Source organism: Vombatus ursinus, unplaced genomic scaffold (genome assembly GCF_900497805.2).
Source record: "Vombatus ursinus unplaced genomic scaffold, bare-nosed wombat genome assembly UNPS02014778.1, whole genome shotgun sequence".
Classification (NCBI taxonomy): Eukaryota; Metazoa; Chordata; class Mammalia; order Diprotodontia; family Vombatidae; genus Vombatus; species Vombatus ursinus.
Window position 1 is genome coordinate 48024499 of NW_020954556.1, and position 12612 is coordinate 48037110.

At 41.8% G+C, this 12612-nt stretch overlaps 1 protein-coding gene across 1 annotated transcript in view; it reads right to left on the bottom strand.

Moving 5' to 3' along the window:
- Positions 1 to 12612, bottom strand: part of PRKCE (protein kinase C epsilon) — a 658716-nt gene that overhangs the window by 108263 nt on the left and 537841 nt on the right. The gene's annotated exons all lie outside the window — the stretch shown is intronic.

The following is a 12612-nucleotide window of genomic DNA, read 5'->3' on the forward strand; positions in this document are numbered from 1 at the left end:
AGCAGGCTCTAAGTATAGCTCCCTATCTTGCTTCCATCTAAAAGACTGATTTATAATCCAGGCTCAAATAAGAAACTCAGAAGCTTTGAAGAAAACTTGGATGCACACACACACATATATATATATATATATATAGCTGTTTCCAAATGCCACTCTTAAATACATTTTGGAATGGGTTTTATTTTTCTCATAATTCAGTCTTTTCATGACTTGCTAGGCTCTGAGACTTAAAGACAGATCACCAGATTGTGTGACATAAACTAGATGACAATGAACTTCACAAATGTTGCACTGCAAATGTTCCTTCCTACGGAACATGGCGGAGACCAAGCTCTTCTGGAGTGGGGCTTTGAGGTCATTGGACTCACATACAGGGAATCATCTAAACTAGCCCAGCTTCTGCAAAAAAAGAAGCTGAAGGCCATAAGGAAGTGACTTGGCCAAGATTCAAATCCAGGCCTTTCGACTCTTGCTACTGAACCATAATGCCTCTGTCTGACACAGCTCTTCACATGCCCAATCCTGTCTGTATGTTTGTCATTTGCTCTGTATAGTTGAAATAGCCCGTGTTGTAATCTTATAGGGGTGGGGACTTGGGCAAACTGATGGGAAACCAGATGGGAAGTCCTTTATTTGGATGAGGGCAAGTCAAGTGCTCAGGCTGTTGTCAACAGAGGGGAACTCCATTACCTCAGTTGAAGCCTGGGGTGCTCATGCTTACCAGGGAGGCAGGAGGAAACAGTGTGTTGTGGGAAAAAGCAGTGGACTTAGAGTCAGGGCACCTAAATTCAAATTTGGGTCTTGAATCCAATGAGCTGTGCAGACATGAGTAAGTCACTTAACCATCTTATGACTCAGTTTACCCACTGGTAAAGTGAAACTAAGAATACTTGCACTACAGGGTGTGAGGAAAAGACTTAGTAAACCTTCAAGTCCTATATAAATGGGAGCAGTTATTATTATTATTATTATTATTATTTTTGCTCTTATTCTTATTATTATACCTGCAATGAAAGTACTAGAATAGTTTAGAACACATGGTCTGGGAAACTGATTTAGTAGAAGTCACAGGGATTCAACAAAGTGATGGGAGTCAAAGCTAACACATTGAGTTCAGAGACTGTTTGTTGTACCTGAAGCAGATGACACTTTCTGAGGTAAATAGTGTGATTTGGGGGTTGGTTTTTTATTTCTGCTGTTTCAAAACTCATCAGCAGCAGCTCAAAGCTATGCCTGTATAGCTAAATGTATCTACAGAGTCAAAATGAAAGGAAAAACTGAGTAGTTCTCCAGGGAACTGCATCATTGTGGCCCTCCTTCCACTGGCTGGCCTAGCCCTTGGTAGCCAGGTCATTAGCTGAAGTGTCCAGGACCTCAGGCAATTATTGCTGCTCCCCCCTTCCTGGGAAAGGGTCAGTAGGGCTGGTGACCTCCAGCAAGTCACTGATCTGGGGCTCAGGTTCTATATCTTCAAAGTAAGAGGGCTAGACTAGATGGTCTTGAAGGTCCTTTTAAATTCTAAATGCTATGATTCCAAGGGGAATCTTTAGGGTGCCTTCCAGCTCCAATCCTTTATGCCTCCTTACCCTAAGGGAAGCTAGACCTGAATCCAGATAATTCAGACTATAAATCTCTCTCTTCTCTACCCTGCTTCCCCATACCTCAACCCCTTTTAAATACATAATACTCTAATTTACCATGTCCTTCACTACAATCTAAAAAAATTTTTTTAAACTACACCCAAGCTAATCTGGTATTCTAAACCATGGAAAACAGAGCCTCTTGGGATAAAGAGGTCTTAGGGTACCTCCAGAGGTCTGAATCACAACTTGCTCTTCTAGCTAGAGAATTCCCCAACTTCTCCTGGGAATACTACTCTTGTCACTCAGGAATTGATGAGTGATTCCAGAAATTGATGAATAACATCTCATAACCATGGGAAACAAAGATAGAAATGGCTCTTCCCCCATATGGTAGTGGACCAACTGAGGGTAGAAGGCTCACTTAAAACTACAAGATACAAACAACTATGGGATTGCCCTGCAAAAAGTTTCCAAAAATATACTTCTATCTAATCAACCAGTTAACCATATTAGAAAACACTCCTTTGGTCCCTATTTTAGGATCTGTCCAAACATGAAAAGTGTGGCTAGGTTGAGAGAGGGAGGAGTTGGGAGGGAAAGAAAGTGATTCATTCCCATTCCCATTCCCTGATTCAAGAAGTTGTAATATGGAACAAGCAGAGTCCAAATTAGGAATGAAATTTTAAAAAATATATAAAATGGCAGCAGCTGTAACAACAATGCATCCATGCATTGCAAAACTCTTTAAGTTTAAAAAATACTAAGGATGAGGCATAATCATTCATGGCTTCACTGAATCACACAGCTGGAAAGGAACTCAGACATTCCCAGAATATAAAAGCAAAAAGAAACGTTACAGATTATCTTGCCCACACCCTCATTTTATACATGAGGAAACAGAGGGTTAAGTGACTTGGCCCAAAGCTAACTGGTGGCAAAGCTAGGACTTAAACTAGGTGTTGTGGTTCTTAATCCAGAGCTCCACAAATTAGGATAGAAGATATCAATAAGATAAGATACGTGACCCAAGCAGGGGACCCTGGAAGCAAATTTCTACATTTGGTGCATCAGGAATAGGAAAACAGGGTAGCCATACCTACTCATAGTGCAGTAATCAAGGAGTCTCCAACTTCAAGCATTCCCATTAAACATTCCATGGCTCCTATTGCTATATTCTCCTCTCTATATGATTCAATTACATTTAGCACTCATTCTCCAAGGCCAATTTACTTCCAAGAGTATGTAAAGTTCCTTTTATGTTTTACTAAATGGCAAAAGTTACACTTACTGAGAGCCTACCGAGTGTTTGTGGGTGTGTGTTATTAACACTGGCTGTACATACACACACACACACACACATATATATGTATACACACATTATTAACACCAGCTGTGTATACACACACACACACACACACACACACACACACACATCTATAACAGACACAAAAGAAATAGAACACAGTTCCTGCCTTCAGGGAGCTTTAGGGTAGAGACAAACCTAAACCACTAGGTGTAATTAGTGCACCTGGGAGTATTATAGTCATCAACACATGTTCTCCTCTGGTAGAATGAAATCTAAAGAGGATGAAAGAATAGGGCTGCTAGGAACTATGACACACTCTGTATGCTTTGAGGAAACCGGCATTATTGCATATGTATTGTGTGTCCACTATGGTGGACCTCTGGCACAAGGCAGAGGCTCGAATGACACTCCAAATACAGAAGTTACTTGGAGATTAGCAGTACTGTTATATGTTGGGATGATTATACACTATATATATAGCCCATATAAGCTCTGAGGATTTTCCCCCCTAATTGTCATTCACAGGTGAGTGGAGCAAGGCTCTATCTCCTTCTGATGGTTCCATGGTTCCTGCAGGTGTTGGTGATGATTCTTTAATGCCCCTGGCTCAAGCCTCCACAAGCATGCTCCATTCTCACCTCCACCCCCCCAATATTATCAGCTGAGAATCATTTTAGTTGATGACTTTAATTAGTTTTTTTGGAAGGGGTACTTTTTAAGGAGGTATAATAAGGAATATTGGTGAGAAACTCTTCACCCCCCCCCAAAAAAAGTATGTGACTTACTATGACTAGTACATAGAGTTCAGGGGAAAGCAGTGGTGAGCAGATGGGGCAAAGTGAGAATAAAACTCCTAGCTGCTCAAAGTCCTTTTGACCCCTCAGGAAGTTCCCCTTAGGCAGGATGCACTTTCTTTGCTGGGCCCCTTATGGAGCTGTGAATCTATATCTGGTCTGTCCTTGACTACCAATGAGGACTCTGCCATCTGGGTATGCTGCTAGGACTTCATGGAGGAAATGAGAAATCAAATTATTTGTAGCTTTTAAGTTCTTGGCCAAAGTAAGGGGTGGGGGGGGGGGGGGGGGAAATCTAGGCCAAGGTCAAAGCATAGGCCTCTCTTTCTCAGGGGTTTTCCTGGAATGCCACACTTGCTCCAATGTCTTAAATGAATCCAGTCTTAAACTAGCTTGATAATTTCTAGGTAACATCTTGAGCATAACCAAGTTTCCTCAACCTATCTGAATGCACCTCCTGTGCAACATCCATCCTATTTTCAAGTACTTTGGGCACCTAGAGTAAAGCCTGTGACTGAGATGAATTAGACATCTTATAACTTACTTTAAGTGGAGATGGGATGTTTTTTTATCAATTCACCCCATCAGCTCACTCATCACTTAGGGAGTCTTTCTATTCAACACATAAAAATTTAGATGTGTGTGGCTTATGGTTAATGTTGCAGTATCCTGGCCACACTGTCACCTTCTCTCAAGTCTTTGTGAGAATGAATGAGCAAGGCCAGGACTCTTGGGGAAGGGAAGAGAGATTGTTTGGATCCTGACTTTGAGAGAAGGAGAAGGTGTATACAGCATGACTCTGAAACAAAATGGCGGCTCTATGTCTGGATTAGACCTGAGGTTCCAGGATGGGAGTGAGGAACATTGTGCCATAAATGATGAATATTGGGAATCCAGAGAAATATGGGATGACTTATTAGAACCAACACATAGCAAAGAAAGCAGAAACACAAAAACAATATATACAATGACTACAATAATGTAAATGAAAACAACCCCAAAAGCAAAACCCAGATTCAATGCAGAGACTAATCTCAGTCTTAGAACACAGATCACGAAATAAATTTTCCCCTAGGAGAAAAGCAGTGAACTAAAGGTACAGAATGTCATATTTGCTGTCTGATAGGATCATTGTTCTTGACTGGTCTTCCTTGACTGCCTCTCTTCCTATCAAGGGAGTAAACACTTAAATGAATGCTTATTGACTTATTGTCAAATTGATCATAGAGAAACGGATATGGACAGCTATGGTGCAGTGGACAGAGTCTACCTGGGCCTGGAATCAGAAAGACCAGAGTTCCAATGTGAACTCAGACACTTACTAGCTCTTTGACTCTGGGTGAGTCACTTAAGCCCTGCCTGTGTAAACCTGGAGAAGGCAATGGCAAACCACTTCTATATCTTTGCCAAGAAAACCCTATGGGTCAGATGTAACTGGACAACTGAACAACAACAACAACAACAAAATATCAGGAAATGACTAATTACACAAAAGCAAAAGTCATCAATAACACTAAAATAAAGGGGAGGGTGCATGGGTCATACCCCTCCAACTTCATTTTCTTTTTTGAATGTGTTACTAGTATGATCAATCAAAGGAATGACACAGACATAGCACCCCAGAGATTTCAGCTTAGAATTTGGCTAAGTTTGTCAAGATAGTCTTATGGACAAGATGAAGAGACGTAGCCTAGATGACAACAGTTAGGAATATTCACAACTAGCTGAATGACTGGATGTAAAGTGTAGTGGGCCATGACAACCTGAAGGAAGGTCTCTGGTGTAGTGCCCCAGGGATCTGCCTTGTTGATCTATCTGCTGGTTCCATTTTTATTAACATTTTTATCAGCGATTTGGATGATGGCACAGGTGGTGTGTTTATCAAGTTTGCAGATGATGGAGCTGGAAGGTATGCTTAAACCATCAGAAAACGATCAGGATAATAAAAGACCTCAAGAGGCTAGAACATGTGATTAAGATGAATTGCAATAAAGATCAGGGAAAAGTTTGCATTACATTGGGTTCTGTAATGGTGACATGGAAGTTCGATATAAGTCAAAAGCATGGAAGCCAGTGACTTTAGGTTGCCTTAACAGAGAGGCTGTGTCCAGCCTATGGCAAGGGCTAGTTACACAAGAATCTAGCACAGACCACTGTGCCCTAGTCAGACCACCTCTAGGGGTTTGCCACGTTCTGGGCACCACATTTTAGGAAGGCTATTGACAAAATGGAGGATGTTCAGAGAAGGGCAACCAGGATGATGAGAAGATCAGAAGCCACATCAAGTGAAGACTCTTTAAAAGATCATACAGGTGGGGGCAAAAGGAACCTCAGAGACCACTCAGTCTCTCATTCTACAGATGAACCCACAGAGGATCGTAGGATGTTTAGCCTATACAGGAGAAGACAAGATGGAGTGGGGGCAGCCATCTTTGAGTATTTGAAAAGAAGAGCGGTTGAATTTGTTGGATTTGGCCTCAGGAATAGAACTAGAACAAAGGACGCAAATGGCAGAGAGGCAGATTTCATCCCTAAATAGAAAGAACAATCAGAACAAAAATGGGCTACTTTAAGCAATAGCAATTTCCCTAACAGTGGTGTTCTCCATAGTACAGCCTGCATAACCACTGGTTGGAGATGTTGGAGAGAGAATTCCTGTTCCGACAGAGCTTGGACCAGGTGATTTCTGAGGTTCTTTCCAATTCTGAGCTGCTGTGCTTTATAGTCCTCATCAATATTCATCACTTATGGCACAACAATATTGCATAATATCTCTTCATCTGCTTCCTGAGGATAGGCCCAGCTAGCCAGTGTAAGACATTCTAGCCTATAGATACAAGGGACGTCAACTTCAACAACAAGTTTCTTTGCAGGGGCTGCGTGACAATAAATTTCCTCTGTAAATCATTCCCACCAGGACGCTAATCTTTCTCCATTGATAGTGTCCATCATATGTGCCCAGGAAACGCTTACTAAATAAATGAACATGCACCATTTCTGGTACCACCTGCCTTAGGAGGAAATCTCTGACTCCCAAGGTAGCATGATATAAAAATGAATTCCTGACTACCTGGTGGAGAAAGGACTAGCTCTGGCGTCAAAGGATACAAGTTCAAATCCTGCCTTTGCCATTTTCTACTGGTGTGATTTGGGGCAAGTCATTTAATTTTCTTGGGTCTCACTTTCCTTTTGAAAAGTGATGGGCTTGAAAACCTTAAGGCATTATATAAATGCTAGCTATTGTTAATGAAAGAAGAGAAAGCTTTTACAATGGTGCATGAATTACTTGGGAAAAAGCTATAATTTTGATATAGTTTAATGTTGTAACATGTCTGAATTGAAGGTATGAATTGAGGTCTTGCTGACTCCAGGTCCAACATTCCATCCATTGTACCACCTGGCTACCTAGGAACTCCAGCATCATTTTCTACCTAATGCCCTTCCTGCCCCCTTCAATGGCTACTTCCTCCTTCCCTAAATGCCTTGTACTGAACTATCTTGTACTTATTTATATTTCTGTACTAACTAAAATGTACATATTTCAACAGAAAGTTTACCCCACACTTGGTACATAATAGGCACTTCGAAAATGTTTGTTACTTTCTTGAGTGATGATTTGCATACAGTAAGTGGTAAAAAGACATCAAGAAAGCATATGATCAGAAGGGGAGGTGTATTGGCTATATAATAAGAATGAAGAAAAACAGAGGAATAACCTATATGTTGCACCAATATCTATAAATTTTTAAAAGACCTAGAAGAAGTTTTCTAGGATACATTTAGGAAAGCACATAGCCAGGAATCATTCAAAGTGACAAGGTGCCAATGAATTGCCACCATTTGTATCAGTGAAAGTAGTACCCATAACTACTGGGTCATGGATTCCCTGAAGTAAGTGAAAGATAGACTGGGGGAAAAAGAGATTCTAGAGGCAGGGAGGTCAATCAGGGGACTATTATAATCATTCTGACAAGAGGCAACAAGAACTCATTCTAGGATGGTGGCTTCATGAGTGGAGATAAGGGGATGGATATAAGAGATATTGCAGAAGTGGAATGAACAGAGTTTGGCAATTAACTGGACATGGGGGTGAAAGAGAGGGGAAAGCCACAGACAACGTTCAGGTTTCAAGCCTGGGTGACTGCAAGTTTTAGTTATTTGCTCTTATCTCAATCCAATTCAATTCCAGTTAACTGATCATTTTTTAATACTTTCTTGTGCCCAGTCTGTACAAGGTGATGTGGGGACAGAAAAAGAGGGGACACAGACTCTGCCCATTTCCTCTTAGACATATGTACCGTTATTGAAATATTCAACCAAATTTAATCAGGAATTTCCCTCGATACTCCCAGCTTCCTGTTTGTTCTCAAGCTAAAATGTCACAGACAGTCCAAATCCCACTTCTGATCTGCTCGGTACTAACAGCTTCCCTCAGAGGAATGGAAACTTGGCTCTCATCCTGGCCAGTCAGCTCCCTCTTCCTCTGTTCTTCTCTCCTCCCTCCTTGGTCATTTAATATTAACTGCACCTCCCCCAGCTATTATCAGAAAGTAAAGGTCACCTGTCTATTTACACAAACGCAACATTATACAAATCAGTGCTGGACAAGGAAGGCCATGCACTGAACAAACCCAAAGTGATGGAGATGCCAACCTTGTCTTAAGGTATTGACCTTTCCCCAGAGTTAGCCTGGTATCTTTCGTGAAACCCAGGAGTGACAGGACTAGCACGAATTATGACCCTTTGAGGTCCATTCTATCTCTCGGTGTATGATTTGATGACTTTTGCCTGCCTTAGTTTTCTGATTTTTTAAAAAAATTGGGCACCAAAAGCTATAGAATAAGTGGCCACCTACTGGCATAATTTCATGGGCCCTAAGGAAGCTCTCATTATCTCCCCCAGCCCCTCACCCAAAATATCTTCTCCTTATCCACACACTCTGACTAATGACTGAAATTCTCTCATCAGGAGACAAAATGCATTCTACAATGAGGCATTATTCCAGCTACCCCAGGAAGAGGAAACACATTGAGTTTAATTTGCACTAACTCAACTGTATCAAGCTAGCCCCAGAGCAGACCAAATGAGACCATGCTTCATATTTCACCCAGCCACCTACCCCAGCATCTTCTTGCCATTTGCTGTGTATCTCCAGACTTCTAGAGACAATGCTCTTGGGGACTTAATTGATTCAGCTTTAGAGTCTCAGTCTGGGGTCCCTGCTGTACTGACTGGTATGTCAGTGAGAACAAACTCACATATCTCACCATATCTAGCTGGCCTCAGACCATTCTTCATATCCCATGCAGCCAAACATCCTGGCCATCTTCTTGTTTTCTGCTCTGTCTTCTTCCTCTCTTGGCTCTAAGAATTCTAATCAAATCAACAGTGCCATTGCTTTTGGAAAGAAAGTGTTCATCAACCCCCTTATGGCCCCATTTGTTACCTCTATGATTCTCCTGGCCCAAACTCCCCTCCTGGGCTACTCGCCTATGTATGTACCTTCCCCTATTGGAATGTAAGTTCTTTGGGGTCAGGGACTGTCTCCCTTCTGTATTTATATTGCAGGTAGTTACTGGCTATTACCTGGCACATGGGAAGCATTTAATAAATGTTTTGCATTTATTCATTCACTTATTAAGGTATCAGTGACTATTTTAGTGCCTTTTCTGGGAATAATTTATGTTAGGCAAGAAGAGAAAGCAGAAAGGGAGGAGGTATCTCAAGAGAGGTTCACAATATTCCTCTGTATGACTTAGTCTCCATGTACAGGTTCTAATCACATGCTTTTATATGCACTCCAGCACTTGGAGTATGAACTCCCTGCCTTCAGATTTCTTCTGCTTCTGGACCATCAGGTCATAGGTAGGTGACAGCCCTTCACTAAATGCGTACTAAACTCAGGATCATATCTGACTCATCTTCTCCTTCCTAAACAGAAGTGCTACCATTGTCATTTATTAATTTCTATACTTCATATTCCCCAAATCTTTCCTCATGCTTCAAATGATGGATGGTTATTACCAGATAAAAAAGACAGATGATAGATAATAGATTGATAAATGATAGACAGATCACATAGATGAATGATACATAAATGATAGATGACAGATGGATTACAGATAGAATTTATTAAGCACTTACTATGTGCTATGTGCCAGACACTGGCCTATGTGGTAGGAATACAGATGTAAGCAAGACAGTAACAACCTTGAAGGAGCTTACATTCTAATGGGGGAAGACAATAAATAAAGAGGTAATAGAAAAGAAAGAAGAGAGGATACCACTACTGGGAGCAGGAGAGAGTAAGAAGACTTCAAGAAGTTGTGTAGATGCCTGAGTCCTAGCAAGATAATGCAAATATCTCACCAGAGGTGGGGAAACGGGGAGTTTAGTCTGAATTTCCAAGGTGAGGAGAGATGGTTAGAGGTAGGGCCATGGCACAGAGCCTTTGGGAAATGGAATAAATGACTGGAACCAGAAAGATAAGGTAAAAAACTCACCTATTAGAGCTAGGGAAGTTGAGATAATGTGTATAAAAGAGAATGACAGAATTTTTCTGGATGGCTGGATGCTTAGAACCGGAACTCCACACTACCCTTTATCTAGTACCCAGAATCAAGTTGCATTCTTAAAAGTCCATTTCAAAGACTGCTTGCTTAATGTATGGAATAAATTGATAGCTGGTAGAAGTGAGAGCCCCAGGATCCTGCCCTTTGGCCACGACTATGTCCTGCTCAATACAGGTAAGGTTCAGAGCTGTTTTACTGGGCTTTCTAGGGTCTTCTGTTCTTTACTCCAATGGCATATGTGGTTAAGGTCTTCTTTCCATGGTGAGGACCAAGACTTGAAGAGAAGAAAAGCATTCCAGGTTTCCTTCAGAGGCTTTTGATATCATCCCACTGCCTCTGAGCAAAAATCATTATGGGAATACCCTACCTTGTGCTTTCCTCCACTAAGGAACTTGAAGAGGAGGTCAGCTTTGATGCGATGGAAGTTGAATTTGGAGCCAAAAGACCTGGGCTCGAATCTTGACGCTGCCACTCATGAGCTGCATGACTTTGGGCAAACTGATGAACCTTTCTGTTGTCTAAGGCAGGATTCTGAAGGACTGGCCAGGTGGCCTTTCTGGATCTCCCTAGACTTTAGGCTAATGGGAATAGACTTGGAAAAACTCCCCAAATTAGCCAGCTCCTCTCTGCCTGCTATCATCATTTTTGATATATGAGGATTTGAGGTGGCCTAAAAGCCATATGGCATGGGACAGAGAACAGTTGACAAGGCAAAGAACTTGTTTGTTTTTTAGTCACCTCTGGAAACCTATTTCTCCAGCAAAACAAGACAAAATCCACTGAACACAAACCAAGAATCTGTAAGCAGCTAAAGGGCTGCTGCAAATCGATAAGGAAAAAAGGGAAAGCTGGAGCTTGAAGGGACTTTTGAAGATTGTGTAGTCTGGCCTACTTCCTCTTAAAAAAGGAGAAAATCAATTCTCCCCCAACTAAAGCCTCAGCTTAGTCAAGGTCACCCTGGTAATTAGTAGTGGAGTCAGGATTTAAATCCAGGTCTTCTGGCTTTTCTTCCCTGCCCCATGCTCGGGAGAAGACTCTGGAAGCAGTGATGTATCCTGGACTCTTTTAGCTAACACACATCTCTTCCTTCTCTGACCTCCTTCATCATTTATTGCCTCTTTCACACGGCAGTAGTTTTTCCACAGTTAATAGTATAAGGCCAGGTATTACCCTTCCACTTCAGGTGTCCTAACTTGTCTCCCAAAGCAGGTATGGTTCAGATTGCCTTCTCTCCCTGGTATGGGGCTGGGCTAGATTAGGCAATCAGTAAATTATTTCGTTTCAATTATCCTCTCTATACTGATGACTCCCCACCCTAATCCAGAATAATTTCTTTCATAAACTCTAGATCAACATAACTAGCTCCTGTATCTCCAATTGGATGTCCTAAGGGCTTTCAAGCTCAACATACCCCAAACAGAACTTATCTTCTCTCCTAAATCTACCTCTCCTCTAGACTTCCCCATTTCTGTTGAGACTGACATTCCATCCCTCAAGTTCATAACTCTAACATCTTCCTTGACTCTTTGCTGTTGTGCGCCCCTACTGATTGTCAAATCCTATTGATTCTCCTTGCACACCTCTCTCAAATCGCCCCCTTTTCCTCCACCCAGTGGCCACCACCTTAGGTGATGATGGGCTTTCATCACCTCTTGCCTGAACAATAGCAGCAATTAGTCATCGGCTTTTGCCCGAATAGTTGCAACAGTTAATCCATCAATGTGCACTTTTCACGTGTCAGGAATTATAATATGTATTGGGAATATAAAGGGAGATTAAAAAAAAGTCTCTGCCCTCAAAGAGCTCATTTTCAGATGGGGGAGACCAGGTAAATAATTATGGACATAAAAGACATATACATAGTACTTGGAAAACAATCCAGCAGTTGGAGAGGGGGAGGCTGCCTCCTGCAGAGGGTGGGATTTGAGTTGAATCCTCAAGGAAGCCAAGGAAGCCCAAAGGCAGAGCTGAAGGACAGAACATTCCAGTCTTGGGGCACAGCCAGCATAAAGACACAGAGATGGAAAAGTGAGTGTCAGTTTTGGGGAAAGGCAAGTAGGGCGGGTAGCCTGATCACTGAGGGTATGGAGAGCAGTAAAGTGTAAGAAGACTGAAAAATGGGAAGGGGCCAGGTTATGAAGAGCTTTAAATGCCAAACAGAGGCATCTGGTCCTAGAGGTAATAGGGAGCCCCTGGAACTCAATGAGCAGCGGAATGACACTGTCACACCTAGAAAAATTTTTTATAAAAAAAATTCTTGGCAACTGAGTGGAAGATGGATTGGAGTGGGAAGAGACCTAAGGCAAAGAGACCAATCATTAGATTGTAAGCTCCTTGAGGTCAGGCATTGCCTTTCT